Source organism: Vipera ursinii (genome assembly GCF_947247035.1).
Source record: "Vipera ursinii genome assembly, chromosome: 7".
In the NCBI taxonomy this organism is placed as follows: domain Eukaryota; kingdom Metazoa; phylum Chordata; class Lepidosauria; order Squamata; family Viperidae; genus Vipera; species Vipera ursinii.
Genome location: NC_139521.1, coordinates 64,237,945 through 64,258,480, shown reverse-complemented (window position 1 = coordinate 64,258,480; position 20,536 = coordinate 64,237,945). Strand labels below are relative to the sequence as shown.

At 42.3% G+C, this 20,536-nt stretch overlaps 1 protein-coding gene across 3 annotated transcripts in view; it reads left to right on the top strand.

Moving 5' to 3' along the window:
* The first annotated feature begins 1,329 nt into the window (after positions 1 to 1,329).
* CCSER1 (coiled-coil serine rich protein 1) overlaps positions 1,330 to 20,536 on the top strand; it is a 770,064-nt gene continuing 750,857 nt past the window's right edge. For 2 of the 3 annotated variants that reach the window (XM_083367020.1, XM_083367022.1), the window contains exon 1: positions 1,330 to 1,441. The gene's annotated coding sequence lies outside the window, so the exon portion shown is untranslated. Of the gene's footprint in view, positions 1,442 to 2,108; positions 2,134 to 20,536 lie in introns of those variants that run through there. The other variant, XM_083367021.1, reaches the window with a different exon arrangement.

Genomic DNA, 20,536 nt, shown 5'->3' with positions numbered 1-20,536 from the left:
TCATAGATGGTGGAAAAATGCAATCATTTCTCATCATGTCCTCCTCTCCAAAAAGGCAGATGAGAGTCTTTTAAATTTGTATGAGTCTAACCCTAATCACTGCTTTGGCTGAATATTGCTTTTCTAGCTGATCGGTGCAAATCAGAACGGCATCTAAACCACTGCGCATTTTTCCTTGAGCTCCAAGGCGTCAAATGTAATCATAATCACCTGCAGCTCAATTGTATACAATCTATAGACCTTTACTTCCCTAGGGGAAAAAAAACATATTTAGGATATCAACCCTGGGGTGTACGTACATCTGGCGAGTTTAATTGCTTATTCAAAGAAAAAGAAAAAAAGAGGCCTTCAAAGTGACCTTGACTTTGAGCACCAAGGACACAAGCAGATTATAACATTTTGTTATAATCTGGAATTCGGTGCCCCTTCCTGCACCTGATGCAAACCTACCAAGCAACTCATCCCTGATAAGCGGAAATAAAGGGTGGGAAAAATAGGCTGTTCCCCACCCACCTTGTTCCTCTTCCTAGCTGGTGCTTTAAAAGAGATTTTCCTCAACACTGTATTTTTTTTTTTTTTAGAAATGCCAGACGGACAATTTTCATGATGGTCCTAATGGAAAGGGGGGCACCAGACTCTGAAAGTTGCCCTCCACCGAAGGGGAAAAAGTAGGAAAGATAACCCTTAACAGACACAGCTAAGATCTCTACCCCAGCCTTCCCCAGTCCTAGGCCCTCCATCCAGATCAACTGGATTCCAGCTCTCCTTATTTTCAGCCAGCATGGCTGGCGCAGGTTGGGGAGGATGGGACTCCAAGTTCAGGAGACCCGGAACACCCCAAGCTGGGTGAAAGGTCACTAAGATCACGCCTCTCTCTTAAGGTGTCTTGGAGGTGGAAGAAAAAAGAAGAGCAACAAACCTGTTCAAACCCTTGGCTGACTCAGAGCTCAGCAAGGTGAGGCCTTTTTAATCCTTCGTGTCAATCCCTTCTCGAAAGCCCGATCTTTGAGCCGGCGGCTTCGCCTCGCTCCCGCCCAAGCCAGCCGAGAGAAAGAGGGAGAGAGCGAGCCGCGCTGCAATGCGCTCGCGAAGAGGTGACACGGCACCGCCGCCACAGACGCGTAGCACATCCAGACGCGCACTCACACCCTCCCGGACGCCTGACTCGCAAGCGCCTCCCCTTTCGTCCCTCCCCGGCTTCTCTTCTCCTCTTCCCCCGGTCTCCTCGCCACAAACAGCGCCGGCTGCCAAGGCGCCTGTCGCTCGGCTGCGTCTACTCTTCGCCGGCGCTCTTCTCCGGAGACGGCAGCAACATGAGTGCCGGGAAAACGCTGCCTTCTCCCGCTGCGGTTCAACCTCGGGTCGGCTCTGCTGGGCGCTCGGTGGATTAAACTGCTCCGGGGAGGCTGCTGCTGCTGCTGCCACCAACTCTGGACCAAGGGTGGGTTCCCCTCTCTTTCTCTTGCCGTGGCGGACGGGGAAATTAAAAGGACCAAACCAGGAAGGAGTTGGGCAGATCGGGGACCAGGCAGACTCTCCGGGGCCACCCGAACCCATCATCCGCAGCGCTTCCCAGAACCCAAGCTCTCTCACTCGGAGGCGCTCCCGAGTGAGGCAACTAAGCGGTGGCTCAGCCAAGGGAGAACGTCAACCTTTGGGTCATCCCCTGTCAACTCGGGGCTTATTGCGCTGGGGGCGGGGAGGGGCGCATTCACACGGGCGGGGAGGGAGACCCTAGGGACGCGTGTCTGCGGGGGAGGTGAGAAGGGAAGGGAGCGAAAGTGATCCCGAGCGCCGCGCAGTTAGGGGAGACTTCCTATTTTGGGAGGGGAGAAGTGTGTGCGTGTGTGTGGAGGGGGGAGAGGGGGTGTTTTCACCCGGGGAAGGCGCCGGGTTCAAAATGCAGGCGGTAGCCGGGTGGGCGGATCACGAGGAGAAGGGTGGAGGAGAGAGAGAGAGAGAGAGAGAGAGGAAAAGTGCCCGGCTAGGGGAGGAGACGGCTGGACCGGGAAGTGGTGCAAAGGCTGGGTGGTTTTAGGAGGCGTCCTGCAGGTAGATTACGGGGTTGGGCAAGGCGGCAGCGGCAGCTGATTGGGAGACAAGAGGCTGGACGAAGGAGGGAAGCCGGAGTCGGTAGGTTGGTTACGCTGAGTGCGGTCGCCGTGGCGAAGAAGCAGCGGGGCTGGGGGGGGGGGGGGAAGAGCCGCAGTGCCTCGGTCTTGTGAGCCAAGCGGGTTTTTCAGAGCTTAATCCCCCGGGTTTGGCTGGGAGCAAGTCGGCAGCGACGGCTGGATTAGGGCGAGGGCGGATGGCTTTGTGGCAGGGCTGTTTTGGAAGGGGGAAGTGTACGTGTGCACGCGGGCGAAGGGGCTCGAGCCGTGTCAGGTTTGGACTTTTTGCAAGAAGCGAAGCTCCCTGTGCTAAACAGGGTCGGTCTCTCTCTCTCTCTCTCCTTCCCCACCTTTCCGCTCCCCTCCCGCCACGGTTCTGCAGCACTTGGCAGCTGGGAGAGGCTGGAAGCCATGTGGATACGCCGGCAGTGCCACATGGCATCTCCTTAGCCCACTCACTGTGACTTTCTTCTCCTGCCATTCGCGCTGCAAGCCACCGTCCAAAATTCCTGCTGGACCCATTTGTTCAAGATTCCTCTCTGTGCAACAGGGATGGTTGGGATCCATGTAACAATTGGCAGGGATTGGGAGAGCTGGAGGAGAGAGAAAGCCGTGCCTGATGCCTTGTGATTGTGTGCAAGATGTGGAACAGGAGACAAAGGTCAACTGAGAGTTGTATTCTCAAGGGACTGTGGTCCAAATAAAAGACCTGCCAACCCAACGCTGACTTACAATGGCTTTCCACGGGCAATTCTCCCAGCAGTGGACACCCTGAGCTTTGACCCTGTGCCATGTTTCAAAGAAGGGGCAATGCCTAGGGTTTCTTGTTGCTTTCCCCCCTTAGGGAATAGATGGCTTAAATCAATTAATTCATTTTACAATGAAGTAGACTCAGGCTGCTGGATTGGTATGAAGAACAGCATTCCTGGAAAATGTTTGAATGGGGAGATAGTGTCGGCAGATGATGACGCCTGCGTTCCTGGATGGTTCATTTTTACACACTGACTGATGATGCTTACCTGCGCCTTTTCCCCCGTGTCATTGAAGAAACTGAATGTGATAGTAAGATAGGATAATTGTACATTTAATAGCAGGATCAAGGCAGATGGAGGTGAGAAAGGAAGGCGCAGGAAGATCTAACGGCTTCTTGCAATGCACTGTTTTTAATCACAGTGACCCTCTTTGGTCATTTTTTTCCAGTTTTCCCCATCAACTAACTGAAGGAGAGACATCTTGCCAAATAGTTAAAAAGGATCGTTTTCAATGCCTCTTAAGCAGAGTGAAATTCCAGAACAGATTTCACTGTGATGGAACCTCAGAGATAGTGAAGCCTGGAAATGGGAGAGGACTAATTTATCAAATTCCCTGTCACTGCCTTACTTTCCTGCTCAGTATGCAGTAACTGTTGCCACCTCGGCCCCTGAGTCAATCAGGCCATGTTGCCGGTGGGTTTCGGGAGGTTAAAAAGCTTCATGGAGTAAATGGAAAGGAAAGGAACAGAAAAGCACACGCTTTGCATATAGAAGTGCTGAGGTTCAGTTTCTGGCACTGCCCATTTTCGGGGATCAAACGAATGAAACCTTCTCCTTCTCGGGGATTGCCAGAGATAGTGAAAGACAGATTAGTAGGGGTTTGTTTCCTATATTCACAGTGGGGTAAGGCAGCAAGATGGTAATAGGTCTGCCAACTCTGTGGGAGGTGTTTATAGATGAATAGGAAAGAGCGCCTCCAGGAAATCAGGCCAAGTTTCGAGGTGCCTAAAGGCTGTGTGCACCGAGAAGGCAAGGAACAGGTGAAGGATTTTGTGCTTATTAAGGACTTTCCATTCATGAAATGTTCACCTAGTGGCGTTTCTGCTGCATTTACTATGCTTCCCCTTTCAGCCTGACAGCGTGAAGTACCGGTAATCACATCTATTTTTGCTGACTTTTTTATTATTTTTTTGGCATTTTCACAGCTGAAGTGAGTACAAAACAATTAGAGCAGCCCTTTTTCCTTGAGAGGGAATTCAAAGGTAGGGTTGCTTCCACCTCTGTTTCTTTCAGGCTTAGGTTGTACTTGAAGTGTTAAAATCCTCAAGTGAGATGGGATGAAGAGAGCAAGAGTGATTTTGGCTGGGAAAAGAGAAGACAGGTGTAGGAAAGGTTTTACTAGCACTTTACATCTTCCTTAAGTTTAGAAAGGGGATAAAAAGAAAGCATGTTCTAAAAACCAGCTCTGGGCATATATGAAAGTGAATTATTGATGATCTGGGAAAGCTAAGCTGGCAGATAACTGCATGGAACTTTTCTGGAGGCATTGTGTATTGCAGTTCCTTGTAATATAAATATTTCTGAACTACAAGTGCAGTTAAAAAGTTCAGGATCTGCAATTAGGAAAAGAGAACGATGCTAATCAATGAATCGCAATAGCAACTCAACCATCTTTTCCACCGGAGAACATCTGTGGTTTGAATTCTTCCTGAGTTTGGGGAAAATACAATCTTCTGGATTGCTGTAGAAACCTTTTAAAAAGGCTTTGCACGAGCATTTATCATGTGTGGCAAAAAAAAATGGTGTGAAATACTGTTTGTTTTAGCTTCAAGTTTATCAACATGCCATGCCGTAGGATTACAGGAAGCATGAAGCTGTCATACTAGTGCGGCTTAAAAACATATTTTCCCTGCAACAATTCTAGCATTACATTTCTACTCATTAACCCCATCTCCAGTAGTCTGTGACTAGGTAAATTGACTTTCTCTGCCAGCTATTACCATACTCTTCATTGATTCCATTTGATATTGCTTTTAGATGTATTTAAAATCCATTTGTGCTGTCTGGTCTGAACTGCTGTAACCTAATTCTTGTTTGAGAAATATTGTCCCATATTTGAATTTCCTGGATAGTGTGGTTGACCTCCTGGGTGTCTCTGGTATTGTGGTTCTGCTTGTTGTGAATGAAATTGTCCCTTTAAAAATGAAATTGCATTCTAGGAATGTTCCTGTATGTTGTCTCTGGGTGACCACGAATGCTGGACCACTTGATTTCCTGTCCTGATCCATTCTGCAAACCTCTGTAAAAAGGGTGGCTTTGACTCAGAGCACAATCTTCCTAACTTTCCCACTTTGCTCCCTGTGACTATCAGCTGTACTCAACACTAATACCAAGCTTCTAATACCAGTTGTGCTTATCAACTATATCTCCACTCGCCTATGCACCTGGCCTGCTTACCCTTTCATTTCTTCCATCAGCAAAATAAAAAATAATGTATGCCTACGCTGTAGAGCTGTTGAAGGGAATGATTAGGATGAAAGGGAGGTTTTGCAACTGAGATTGTAAAACACTGTGGTGGGGAGGTAAACAGCTGTCTGAGATCTCAGCATAAACCCACAGGACTAGTTAACGTACTGTTCACTGAAGAAAACTATTATTCTTGCTTGGTCCACAGATGAAAGGAGACCTAGAGTTAAGGGACTAATTATTCTACTTCCTTTTTTCTTTGCTTCTTCCGCTCTTCAATCCCTCCTCCCATTCCTGTTCCCCAATATTTAGTGTCTGTAATAGTGTGTGATATTTTCGTGGTTCAGTAGCAGGGAAGGCAAAATCAGCCTCTCTTGTTTTGTGTGTCTTTTTTTACAGATTAAATGTGACTGGTTTTGTGTATTTTTTTTTTTAATTAAGTGCCGTATGTCACCCCGAGTCACTTTTGGGTGAGATGGGCAGTTACACAAATACGATAAATATTTAAAATAAAAATTGGAAGATTGAACATTGGAATCTGGGGAAGCCCTGAAGCAGGGCAATCTGCAAGATTGTGTGGGTCTTTATAAAATCCTTAAATTGAGGAATGCGAGAGTGCGAATGGCACAACCATATAGTATTTGGGATATACTCTCAGTGTATCTGGCTCCTGGTTGCTGGATTTTTTCTTTCTAATACACACAATTGTGTAACAAGTCTCCCAACTTTTTTTTTTAGTATTTTGTTTTTTGTAAAGCACACAGAGAGCTTCAAATATTAGATGGTTTAATTTTAAAAAATAAATGATAAAGGGTAAAAATGGCAATTTGATCACATTACTTTTGAATAGAATCTGACTCATATTTATGATGGTTGCAATGTCCTGGGATCATGTGATCACCTCTGGCGACTTTCAATGGGAAAGCCAGATTCATTTAACAACCATGTTCCTAACTTAATGACTGCAGTGATTTACTTAACAACTATAACAAGAAAGGTTGTAAAATGGGGAAAACTCATTTAACAAATGCCTCACTCAGCAACAGAAATTTCGGACTCATGATCATAAGTCAAGGACTACCTGTGTATTATACCTGTGAAAAAGTGATACAAATACTGTACAAATGCATTATGGGTTTGTGCCTTTAGTACTAAATCTTCATGTGAAATCTGCATGGCCTAGTGTAATTTTTACAGCTGCACAGTTGTAAGTCTTGTTTTCTTACAGGTAATCCTTGATTTACGACATGTTGCTCAGCAACTGTTCAAAGTTAGGATGGACCCAGATTCAAAGTTCTGAGAGCTGTCCCCCACTTCTCCCTGTGATCGTGTAATTGTACATTGAGCTCTTGGCAACCTGACTGCATTTGCGACTGATTAGTGTCCAGGGGTCAGATGACGGGGTTTATGACGGTTTTGCCAAAATCCAGCACAACATGATATTGGTCATTCTCAATAATTCCTAAACAATTGTTCAGTTTAGTTTGGCAGATGTTTTCTTGGTTGAGTTGATAGGTGATCCATGTCATGTGAAGACAAGGGAAACCACCTGTTGAATCATTGCCTGCAGTTGGGGATTGGTGGCAGTCATCTTGTTAACTAACATGAGTGGCCTGTGAAATGAATGCTTTCTTCTTATCTGGCTATCCATCTGCCTGGCTATCCATCCCCCTGGCTATCCATCCATCCATCCATCCAACTATCCATCCATCCATCCATCCATCCATCCATCCATCCAATCTGTCTAATTTATCTAATCTAGCTGGCTATCCATCTGTCTGGCTATCCATCCCCCTGGCTATCCATCCATCCATCCAACTATCCATCCATCCATCCATCCATTCATCCATCCAATCTGTCTAATTTATCTAATCTAGCTGGCTATCCATCTCCCTGGCTATCCATCTCCCTGGCTATCCATCCATCCATCTAACCATCCATCCATCCAATCCGTCTAATTTATCTAATCTAGCTGGCTATCCAGCTCTCTGACTATCCATCTGCCTGGCTATGTAGAATGGGTGTTAAATGCCTAACTGAAGCCACTTAAGTACCTATGTTTCTCTTTGTTGCCTACTTTTGAAAACACAATCCCCTTGTATGTTTACTCCAGAGGATGTTCCACTTGAAAGGGATTTGAAACACACATACTCTGTAGCCAAGTTAAATCTTTCATTTGCTGATTAATCTCCTCACAGCTCAGTGGGACCTATTCCTATGTAGGCATGCTGCGAATGCCACCTTGATATCAAGCAGAACTTGTGTGGACACTGCTGGGAAAGCTTTCTTGTCATCTATCGCCAACAATGCTGTAGTTCCCTTGCTGTTGTCCAAGTTCAGTTAGAGTAGATATATGAGTAAACAAGCTGGAATTACACCAAATAAAATAGTGAGAAGTTGGTCTTCAGGCACCGATAGTGTGGTTCTGCTTGTTTTGAATGAAATTGTCCCTTTAAAGATGAGATTGCATTCTAGAAATGATCCTGTCTGTTGTTTCTGGATATCCAGATGAGGGTGGAAACAAGGAATATGTTCACATGTTTACATCAATGAGTTCTGCTCTTGTCATTCCCAAACTGGTATCGACTATCCATAGTTTGATCATCTTGATTCTTGCAAGGTGTTTAATTTGAGGAGTTAACACTTGAGGAGTGCCTGGACACTTCAGTTAGTACCAGACGTGGCACCTTGTTTGCTAATTGGGACACAGTTCTGGGACTATAATACTGAGTTGTTAAAAAAAATCTTAGAATGTATGCTAGATCATTGTGTTGGTCTCATCAGATAAGCAATTCTATTTTGATATGTGTCTCTCCAAACAGTTAAGGTCATCAGGAGATTTCGTAATAATGATGACCACACTTTTTGAGGTCTAAGGACATTCTCTTAGGTTGCTCCCAAACTCTGGAAGATGCATCTTGGGGATTTCTTATCATTCACACTCTTTTTGTTTTTAAGAAGTCAAGAACTTCTGTTTCATCCAGGCCATTTTAGGCTGATGTAGTTTAATAGTCATTTTAATTTTAACCATTATACTTCTCTATGGACAGTTATAATTCTCTATGGACAGTAAGAAGGGATATAAATGATCATAATAAATAATAGCTTATGGATAGGGATTCAGAAACAATTGCAGCCTATACAGTATGGATGTATGTGCTTTGTTTGTTTACATTATTTATGTTTTCCCTATCTTGCAAACCATCCCTGGGGAATGTATAGCATTAAAAGTACACTCAGTGGAATGTAAAATTCAATATGACCGTTGAAAAATAATAGAAGCAGGTAACCCTCAGCTGCCCACTTGTACTCTGGAATGAAAACCAAGAGAAGGAGCAATCTCATCCCAAAACAACAACAACAATGCCATTAGGGACAACGCTGCAGGACACAGTTCCCTTGGGTTTGCTGTCCCAGAAACACAGCTGGCTTACTGCTTGAATAAAAGGCAGGCCTTTAACAAAAAGAAAAAAGGGAGAATAAGCAGAGAATCTCATCTATGCTGTAATTAAAACTAAAATTGTAAACGGTTTGGAAATAGCTAAACCTTTTAGCTTGACTAGGCCGCCATTTTATCTGTCAGTACTGGAACAACTGTACTAAATTTGCAGGCTACTAGATAAGATTCTGGAGTTTGAATAACAGAATAACAGAGCTGAAAGGGACCTTGGAGGTCTTCTAGTCCCTGTTCAAGTGGGAAACCCTAAACCATTTCAGACAAATGGTTGTCCAAACTCTTCTTAAAAATCCCCAGTGTTGGAGCACCCACAACTTCTGGAGGCAAATTGTTCCACTGAATAATTGTTCTCACTGACAGGAAATTTCTACTTATCTGGTTATTGGAAGTATGTTATTCTTCTATAATGACTGAGATTTGAGCTCCTTTAAGAACAGTTCTAATACTGAGGTGTGTTTGGGTTTTTTTTTCTTGCAATTGCTGGCTTTGTGACCTGACAGCATATTATGGCACAAACAAGAACTTGGGAATTGGAATACATGGTGTAGTTCACAGCTGACTGATTCAATCCTAAAATGCTTATGAGGAGGCCTATACCATTGGGATAATGTATATTATACATGCAATCGGATAAGTGATAGCTTAGCTATTCACAAGTTAAATCTGGGAGCATATATGCACATTGCTTTTTCCCTGCTTGGCAAGTAACAAATCGAGTGCAGTGGTCTTCTCTGTATGAGTGGAAAATCGAGTGACATTTCCCTTCTGGATTGTAACAAAATACTTGTACTTTACATGTGAGGCAATTGCTTTTATCAGCTTGGTTATCTGTGCTATACATGATAATTTATAATAAAGCACAAGAATTGGGTGTAAAAATGGAAGAGACTTGTAGTTGAAATACAAACTTACCACTGCAAATGCAAGGGTGACATCCTGGATGGAAAAAGTAAGATAAGCTGCAAAAATATCTTCATTAAAATCTCCTTGCTTGCATTGTGGATTTTCCTCTTGTTCTAGATTAGGGAACAAACAAATTTTCCTTCTTCCCCATCTAGATTGGGGAACAAGGAAAATTAATTTAGATTGGGGATCATGAGAATAAACAGCCATGTAAGAATGGGTAGATCGAATGGAATTTGGTGCCTCCAATAAGCTTAATGGTTGCTATTTTCTATAAACATCTGTTTTCTTCATTATGATGTTCATGTCCCTTAATGGCCAAATATAGGCAAATGCAATGTCAGCATTTCTTTTACAATGCACATTATCTGTTTTGTTCTAGAAAGAGAGAGCTTGACCAAATTTGAAGGTTTTTTTTAAATCAAATTTGGTCATGCTAGTGAATAATTCATAAAGGCAGTCTTGTTTAGCTCCTGCCTAGTTTACTGACTGTTTGCAGGTACAACAGTGATGAAAAAGTAATTTTGTGACCAATCCTCACATTTATGGCCTCCTCAAGTCTGTAAGGGACGCGGTGGCTCAGTGGGTTAGGACGCTGAGCTTGTTGATCAGAAGGTCGGCAGTTTGGCGGGTCGAATCCCGAGTGCCGCGTAACAGAGTGAGCGCCTGTTACTCGTCCCAGCTTCTGCCAACCTAGCAGTTCGAAAGCACATAAAAAAAACTGCAAGTAGAAAAATAGGGACCACCATGGTGGGAAGGTAACAGCGTTCCGTGCGCCTTTGGCGTCTAGTCATGCCGGCCACATGACCACGGAGATGTCCTCGGACAAGTGCTGGCTCTTCGGCTTTGAAACGGAGATGAGCACCGGCCCCTAGAGTCAGAAACGACTAGCACGCATGTGCGGGGGAACCTTTACCTTTACCGCGACGGAAGGTTCGGAGGTCTGATGTCATCCGGAGCTCCACCGGCAGTTGATTCCATAATGCCGGAGCGCCCACAGAGAAGGCCCTCCCCCTGGGGGCCACCAGTCGGCATTCCCTGACCGGAGGCACCCTGAGGAGGCCCTCTCTGTGGGAACGCACAGGGCGGAGGGGAGTTGACGCCGGCAGCAGGTGGTCCCCGAGGTAACCCGGACCAATGCCATGTAAGGACTTAAAGATCATACCCTTGAAGACCACTCGGAGGCTCCAGCTGGCACAGAATGCAGCCGCGAGAGTTGTGTCGGGGGTCTCCCGATACTCCCGTGTTACACCTTTGCTCCGCGAGCTGCATTGGTTGCCAGTTGTCTTCCGGGTGAGGTTCAAGGTGTTGGTAATGACCTACAAAGCCCTCCATGGCATGGGTCCAGAATACCTTGGGGAGCACCTGCAGCCGGCGTCAACTTCCCTCCGCCCAGTACGCTCCCACAGAGAGGGCCTCCTCAGGGTGCCGCCGGTCAAAGAATGCCGACTGGTGGCCCCCAGGGGGAGAGCGTTCTCTGTGGGTGCACCGGACTTATGGAACCATCTTCCGGTAGAGCTCCGGATGGCGCCCGACCTCCGCTCCTTCCGGCGCGACCTTAAAACCCATCTCTTTAAGGAAGCGGGCCTGGCCTGATGGGATGGGGTGGGTTTGTTATTATGACTTTAATTTTAAATTTGTACTATGGGCATTGTTTAATCATGTTTTAATAATTTTAACTTTTGTATCTGTCTTTTACGTATTGCCCTGTTAACCGCCCTCAGTCTCTTGAGAGAAGGGCGGTATATAAATTAAATAAATAAATAAATAAATAAATAAATAAATAACCAAGACCTTGAACCTCACCCGGAAGACAACTGGTAACCAATGCAGCTCGCGGAGCAAAGGTGTAACATGGGAGTACCGGGAAACTCCCAAGACAACTCTCGCGGCCGCATTCTGTATCAGTTGGAGCCTCTGAGTGGTCTTCAAGGGAAGCCCCATGTAGAGAGCATTACAGTAGTCAAGGCGAGAGGTCACGAGCGCATGAGTGACCGTACACAGGGCATCCCGGTCCAGATAGGGCCGCAACTGGCGCATCAGGCGAACCTGGGCGAAAGCCCCCCTAGTCACGGCCACTATATGATCTTCCAGGGTAAGCCGTGAATCTAGGAGGACTCCCAAGTTGCGAGCCCTATCCAAGCCTTAGTTCATTTTGAGCCTTAGTTTTCTTTACTTCAACTTTGCAGGCTCGGGCTATTAGCTGATATTTTGCCTTAGTTATGTGCCCCTCTTTCTACTTTTTATACTTGTCCTTTTTGCCTGTCAATTTATCAGAGAGTTCTTTACGTAGCCATGCTTTTGAGAGCTGTTATTTTCTTTGTTGGTATTGTGCTAGACTGGGCTTTTATTTATTTATTTTTGGGACTTATATGCCGCCCTATCTCCCGAAGGACTCAGGACGGCTAACAACAATAAAACACAATAACACAAATGTTAAAAAAGATTAAACTAACAACTGTAACCTCACTTTTCAAAATTTCTTGAGTTGTTTTCCCCTTGAGGATTCTCATCCGTGGAATCCTTCTCAAGCTGTCAAGTTTATTGAAATTAGCTCTCATAAAGTCCAAGACTCTAGTTTGACTGTGTTCTATTGCTTGTGCTTGCATAATGTTGAATTCCAATATTGCATGATCACTCCCCCCCCATGGTTCCTGTGGCTTCAACACCTTCTATCATTTCATCTCTGTTACTGAGAATTAGGTCCAATATGGCTGATCCCCTAGTTCCATTCTCTACTTTTTGGCAGACAAAGTTGTCCGCTAGGTTTGTCAGGAATCTGTTTGATCTTCCACTTGGTGCAGAGTTCTTGTGGACTTCAACTCCCAGAATTCCTCAGCCAGCATGTTTCCTCAGCCTGTTTTAAAGCATGCTAAATGGTAGATAATTCTACTGGAGAAACATTTTCGCTCCCCCCATAATGATGCTTCCTCATTCTCATCGCCTGTGCTGCTTGAATCTGCTGATCATAATGCTAATTTAGTTTCTTTTTAAAAGACAACAAGAATGTTCTAATTTCATCCTTGGGTTCTCTTTCTTTATTAATCATGAATTATACAGTCACCTGTTAAAGACTGAATAAGCTCTTTTGGCTTACCAGTTCCACTATAAGTTAATGAGTGCCAAAAAAGAAAAAAGAAAGGAAAACCTCATTTTTTGGAATGGGGCTGTAGACAAATCTGGCTTAATGCAACCACAATTGTGTGTCAATAGAAACAATAGAAATGGCATGCTGGAGAGATCCAGAATGGCATTGTTTCCAGTAACCGTTTGCTTCTGAGTGTGTCTTCAGGGTTCATGGGATAAGGACATCAATTGAAGCAATTCATCTTCAAGTCATGAGCGACAATATGAAAGCAATAGATAAGAGTGTGCCTCACACACAGAGAGGAATGTGCGCAGCTCCAGACATGTGAGGTGTTCACAAATGCTCAGTGCACTGGCACAAAAGTAACCTCTTCAGTGACATGTTTTCTATGCCGCGTTGCATGGGTGGTAGGTGATAGTTGTTTGGCATCTGTTTCAGCTGTCATATAGTACTTTATCACTGTGTGCACAAGTTTACGGAATGTAATGACTCTGTACCTCATACCAGGAATATGGCTGCCAATCCTGTTAGCATTTATTTATTTAATTAATCTCTATAGCCACCCCTCTCCATCAAGAGACTCTGGATGGCGAACAATTCTAAAACAAAGAAGAACAAAATAAATATAAACAATAGCTGAGAAAATGATCATAATATATAACATATGATCCTATCCTTAGCATGGTACATTATGTTTCCTGGAAAGGTGCACACTGTATATTTTACTTTTTTTATTAGATATATTAACCACCCCGATCTTTTGATTCTGGGCAATATATAACAACACAGTGAAACAACCCAGAAAATAATAGAAAAATAAACAATTAGTTAAACATAATAGAAATGCGTATGTATAAAGGATGTTTCATCCTCCAGTCAGAAACTTGTTTTAAAAAAAGGAAAGTTCTCACAGTCTTTCTGAAGACAAAAATGAAGAATACGGTACTATCCCAACTACCAGGGTGATGTACTTCACAATATGGAAATGGCACAGCCTTTGAAGCATGATGATTTGATTTAGTCCATAGTCATGTTCAGATCTAAGACTAAATTGTGTTTAGTGAAACACTCTTTTTCAAGAAGTGCACCCTTTTTATTTATGATAAATTGTGATTACACTTAATGCTTTCATGCAGTTCTGGTGGAGACATAAGGAGCTGAAACAGAAGAGGTCTAATGCTCAAGCAAGCTGTTCATGTAATGCTAAGTAGTTGATGAAGCTGAAGTCAGTTGTGGTCTATACAATTCTGGATCTGAAAATACTGTACTTGCTTTGGACAGTGTGCATGGACGTGCTGTCTCCCTGAATATTTATAGTGTAAGGGAGATTTGTGAGTTAGGAGCAAGCAAATAGCTAAGAAAAGTTTATCAGCCATAATATTTCCATTGAGAAATATGGTAAGCTATTGAAGTTTATGACTATTTTCCATTTCTTTTGTAAACACTACACAGTTTTTTGTACCTTCTTTGTAGATATCAGGACCCAAGACTAATGTCTTTGAACCAACTTTTTAAAAGCCACCCTTTCATATTGACCTTCAGAAACCTTTAATTCTCCCTGTGTTTGTCCTTTAAATGAGCTGTTGTTATTTTTTTATTGTTACCTATTTTGAATGCATTCTGAATCTTAGCTTAAGTTTTTTTTACTGTTCCCCACCCATAACCTTCTGATGATGTAGAATTTCTTAGAATGCTTTGTCCCTAAATAAAAAAAAGTATAGAAATAAAAAACAAATGCATATGCTGATTTTCTTTTGATGCTCCAGGTAATACGGTAAAATGTTGTAAACAGAACACATTTAGACCTTCAAGAGTTGAAGCTGCTGAGGTGGCAATCACCAATTCTTACATTGGAAAAAGCTATTTTGTAAAGAAGAGGCATAAAGCAGAATTTTTCAAGACCATAAAACAAGTAGTTGTAATATTGTTGGAGGGAGAAGAAGACTCAAGATTCAAAGCTTGGGACTAAAATATATAATGGACAGGATTCTTGGTTGTTGTTAAATAAAAAAAACTTGTTTATGTAGCTTCCTAATTCTTTGTATTAACTTTATTTACCTGATCACCTTGAGTCTGTCTGGGATGGCAAGTGGGGAGATAATCTAATTGTGTACTTGGTGTAGAACCTTGACAAGGCCTGATACACACTTCTGATATAATAACAAACTGTGATTTCCTGTCAGAAGAATAAGTTGTGGGCTTGAGCATTTCCCTTCCTTCCTATTTCTCACACAAGGACAAGAAGCTTAAAATTCCTTTTGCAGCTTAGAGTAAACTGCTGCTTTTCTTCACCTTCGAACTCCGGAAACAGAAATTTGTTTGAGGCTAGTTATGTAGGCAAAATCATGATCAGTCATGATCTCAAGTCCCTTTTTATTAACAAATTGAGGTTTGAGCAAATTATAGTTTCCTGGTTTGGAGATAAAGAGAAGCCAGACAAATGTTTCAGTTTTAAAGTCCTCCCTTCGGTTTCAGAAGAAGGTAAGGCAGTAGAAATAGCAGTTGCTGAGACATTGTGTAAAGGGGGTCCTCGGCTTATGACCACAATTGCTAATTGAGGCAGTTTTAAGTGAGTTGCGCCTCAGTTTATGACCTTTTTGCCACAGTTGTCACTGCAGATGTTAAGTGACTCATGCAGTTGTTAAGCTAATCGGGCTTTCTCCATTGACCTTGCTTATCAGAAGCTGGCTAAGAAGGTTACAAATGATGATTATGTGACCCCAGCACAGTGCAACTGTCAGAAATACATGCCAGTGCCCAAGCACCTGAATTTTGATCAAATGAACATGGGGATGCTGCAACAGTTGTATGTGTGAAATCCGGTCGTAAGTCAGCCTTCTTCAATATTGTTGTAACTTTGAACGGTCACTGAATGAATGATTGTAAGCTGAGGATTGCCTGTAAGCAATAGATTATTGAAGTGATTTAGGAACACTGCCTAAAAATGGGGACACCTGTAAATATTGAGCTTAGATTTATACAGAAAGATTTCTGTTGGGTTTTTGGACCACGTGTTTACCAATTGCCGAATTGTTTCTTTTTTTTCTTCTTTTAGTGGAGAAGATGATTTCCTAACACAATTCAAATAAGGCTTAAAATACCTAAGGTAATGGTGAAAAATTAGTTACCTGAACGAAGAAGGAATTCTCTTTGTTTTGTTTCCCGAAATTCTTTTTGTCAGGCAACTGTTCTGTATTGAGTTGACTAGATGTTGGGAATGGTCTCAAAAAAAACGTCGATTTAAGATATTTGAAATTCTAGCAGGACAAATAAATGTTGCTTTGCTTAATAAACTAGGGCTTATAACCTGAAATGTGATTTTGCAGGATCAGGATCTGTTTTCCTGTAATCTTTTTGCTGATTAAATGTTGGAAGGTTGGAAGAAAACTAAGAAAGGAACTCAGCTAACCTCATGTGTTTGAGAGCTTGATTAATTAAGTTTAATCTTTTCTAACAGGTACAGTATGTAGCTATATTAATGCTTTGCTATGCTTTAAAATTCTGCACCCTTGCTGGTACTAGTATTTCAATCTGACATCTATTCTTCGGGGTAGAAAAATCTCTCCCTCAACCACTTCCTTTAAGCTCATTATTTCTGGTACGCTCAGTGCTGTGTGGAATAGCTGGTCAGCTTCTTATTACAAGCTAATACAGATTTGGAAATATTTGTTATGCCTTACTAATGGGATCTCTGCTGAAGTGAACACATTAACATCTCTCTTCTAATAGTTTTCTCTCTTGTTGATACTGTCTTTTAACATGTTGGCTTAAAAAAAAACAACACAACTCAATTTTATGCCAAGGAAAATATATGCATTAAGCAATTACAGGGAAATCATTCAGCCAGCATAGTTTAATTAGATGGTACTACTTAAAAAAAAAGAGGAGGGAATTAGGGAGTATTGAAGGATTATAAGGCAGCAACCTCACAAGGTCTGATGTTATGTTGGAATGACTTTGGAAGATGGCCAGAAAAAGATGCTGCTTAGAGCAGAGGTCCCCAACCTTTTGAGCACCAGGGACCGGTTCCGTGGAGAGAGGTTTTTCTGCAGACTGGAGGGGGCGTGGTTTCATGTACTGCTTGTCTCCCGCGGATGGGGATTTGCTTGTTTGCATGGACCGTTTCTGGCATCCTGTAGCTCGCTGCCGGTCCACGGACCAGGGGTTGGGGACCCCTTACTTAGAGAATAGTCAGTTAAGAGCCAGCATAGCCCAAGCTGCATAGCGGGCAAAACAAGAGACTCAGAAGGAACTCTGGGTTTTAAAGAATTTAAACTCTAAATTCTCAGTTTTAAAGGAAGTGGTGGGAGAAATCTACTTTCAGACTTGCAAGATTCTGTTAATGAAACTTTGCAATAAAGTAGAATTAACTTATCTGGTCAGGTTCTCTGTCTGATCTGCCTGATAAGACTGACATAAGGCTAGGTAGTATGGCTGGAACACTTACCTGCTTGCATGGTATGTGGTGGCTTGCACTCCCACTGGTGTTCATAAGGAGTGTGAAGATAATTCTCAAAATCCTGGAATAGCTTCCTAACAACCATTGGGGAGAGTGGATAAGGTATTCCAGTTTATTTCCGAGAAATCAGGCTGTCACTAATTTACTAATTCCCTTCCTTCTTTTTTTTGTAACATTTTTATTATTTTTTTCCATACAGTTCAATAGTACTTATTCAACAACATGTTGTCTGAGTTTATCATTCACTAATACAAATTCAATTCCTAATCCTTTATTCTTTTCTCCAGCCGTTGACAAAATAAGTCCCAAGTCTGATAGTATTCTGTTTCTTCTTTTTCTTTCAACCTCAAAGTAAGTCTGTCCATTTCTGCTCATTCTAGTATTTTTTTTAATTATTTCTTCCTCTGATGGTATTTCTTCATTTTTCCAATATTGTGCAAATATTCCTTCCTTCATTAACCAGAGATCCCTTTGGATAATTCTGAGTTTTTGTTTTATATATAAATGCTTCAGAGTCTCTCTCTCTATAAAGATGTCAAAGAGAGGAAGGATGAGAAGAAAAAGAAATGGGAGAAGGAAGGAATCAGGGCTTATTTTCCTCATAGAACGCTCAGAACGGAGTTCCGGCACCTTTTTTGGATGGAACCTTGTAGGGTAGGCAAGGCGGGATGTATGACATGTGTGAGTTCCAGCACCTTTTTCTTTTACAAAAAAAGCATTGGAGGGAATGATAGCTTTCTGAATAGGTTGATCTCTGTCCTTTTCAAGTCTGAGCTCCTGGATCTGTTACACACAAGATACCTGAGGACCCAGATTGTTGGGGGCAATTAAGCTGACTTTGTAATAATGCCGCTTGGGGTGTGTGTGAAAACCCTAACAAGCAGGCATATACATAGAATGAAGGCTACTGCTAAGCTTGTAAGCCGCCCTGAGTCTTCGGAGAAGGGTGGGATATAAATGGAATTTAAAAAAATAAAATAAATAAATTTGCACAACCCAGATTTCAGCCCCAAACAAATACATACCATAGCTAACTTCACTGTTCGTACCTTGCTGTTCAGATTGTTAAATCCAGCCTTCTTGCTGAGGAAACTTGTTTTCATCTAGCCTTGGAGGAGAAAACACAAATATCCAAAGATAAAATGGAGACTGATTGAAACATAAATCTTATAGGGGAGCCTAGCCTGTCTTCCTGAGTTTCTTTTCAGCCTTTTATTATTTCTTTTTCTGGGCTCTGATGATTTGGTCATTTCATGGATTGCCAGGCCAACTAATCTTTAGGTGGAATTGGACTTCTTAAAATAGAATTTCCCCACTGTAACATGCTACCTTGAATTCATGTGTAGAAGAAATATAAAAATAGGTAAGGAAATAACGTAGAATCCTGTACCTGTTTGTTTGTTTGATTGATTGATTTTAAAAAAAACACTTCTCTATATTCCACAAGGGATATTGTGCACTAAAACATATTCAAGATTATTTTCACATTCCTAACAGCTGGAAACTTAAATGTGAGAGGAAAGATATCCTGAATTTTGCAGTAAATAATGGTTTTCTGTGAGGGTGAGATGCGATGTACCTAACCTTTTCGACACAGTTTCTTGATTATACTTAGGACTGGAAACACAGTATGAAGGTTTTTGTAAAGCTTGGTTCAATTACTTCAATTCTCAATATTTTTTGTCTTTATTTCCTATATTAAGAATAATAAATCAGTCACATCTTGACATGACATATTTATTTGGTTTTCTTCTGATCATCTCGTTTTTTCATAATATCCATTTTAAAAATTAAAATTTGAAGGCTTGGGAACGTCCTTCTCCAACCTGCTGCCTAACAGATGTTCTAGACCAGGGGTGTCAAACTCGCCATGCCACGTGTGTCGCGACGTATCCTGAATTTTTCCCCATTGCTGGAGCTGGGGTGGGCACGGTTTTAGCATGACGCATCTGGCCCGTTGGACAGCCCTATTCTACATCATAATTTCCATTGCTCCCGGCCTAATTTTTAGTAGCCGACCAAGTGAACGTCAGTGCAATCAGTTGCAGAGTTTGTCATACAGGTAGTTCTTGACTCACAACAGTTGATTTAGTGACCATTCAGTGTTACAAGCACTTGAAAAATGTGACTTATGAACGATTTTCACACTTAACAACCATTGCAGCATCCCACATGATCAAAATTCAAACACTTGGCAACTGGCATGTATTTAGGATGGTTGTGGTATCCCCGGGATCATGTGATCCCCTTTGTGACCTTCAATCAAGCAAAGTAAATGAGGAAGCCAGGTTCACTTAACAACCGTGTTACTAATTTAACATTGGCAATGATTTACTTAAGGGTGGCAAGAAAAGATGCAAAATGGGCAAAACCCACTTAACAGTTGACTTGCTTAGCAACAGAAATTTGGGGCTCAGTTGTTGTTGTAAGTACAAAAAAGACACATGCCAGAAGGTGCCTGAGTGCTTCATTCATAAATATTGACATTTGGATATAATGCTAAATCTAGTTTAGTATCTGCAAGGAGGCAGTTGTATTCCTGATATATTGGTACGATATCAAGTTGGGAGAGGCTGACATGAAGAGAAAAGCTGGTAACCTGACTTACTTTTGGTCCTTGATCATGCTCACCATTGGCACAATGTTTTCCAAGTAGCTTTAGCCCCTATTAGGAAAAAAAAAAGTGCCTTGTCTCTCATACAAGCCATGTAGTCTCTTGGTCCTTGTTCATCTCAAAAACAGGCAGGTGTCAATAGCAATCTGTAGTGAAGGCAGTCAAAGAAACTCTCACTTGGAAATTTTACTATGCAGGAGAAAGGATTTGTTCCACAAAGCAAGGTTCAATGCCTGGAAGATGACTTCTTGTGACAGTTTTCATGGTGCTTCCAAAATGGCTTTGGCTGGCTTCCAGCCTCGTTTCACTTTTTCCTTCCCTAAAACAGCCCACAGCAGATGGGTTGTCTGGAAGATAGAAATAGATGCCAATCTGCTCATACCTAGCAGTCATCCAGCTCAAATTAGAACACTCTCAAACTTGGAATGACTTTTTCTCAAGATATCTTGCAAGAGTACGGAACTTTTGACTTATACGTACTTAAGAGATCATGGAAGCATGTTCAAGAATATGGAAGCAGATTTCCGCATCCATGCCCTCGAGCAAATGATAAATTGGATCTGATAAAGAAGGAGCCGATAGAGAAGGATGTGCTAGAGATAATAAATAAATAAAAATGCTAACCAGAAAGAAAATCTCCTGCATATTTTTCTCTCTCTCATGGAATTAAAGGAGTTTGGAAGGGG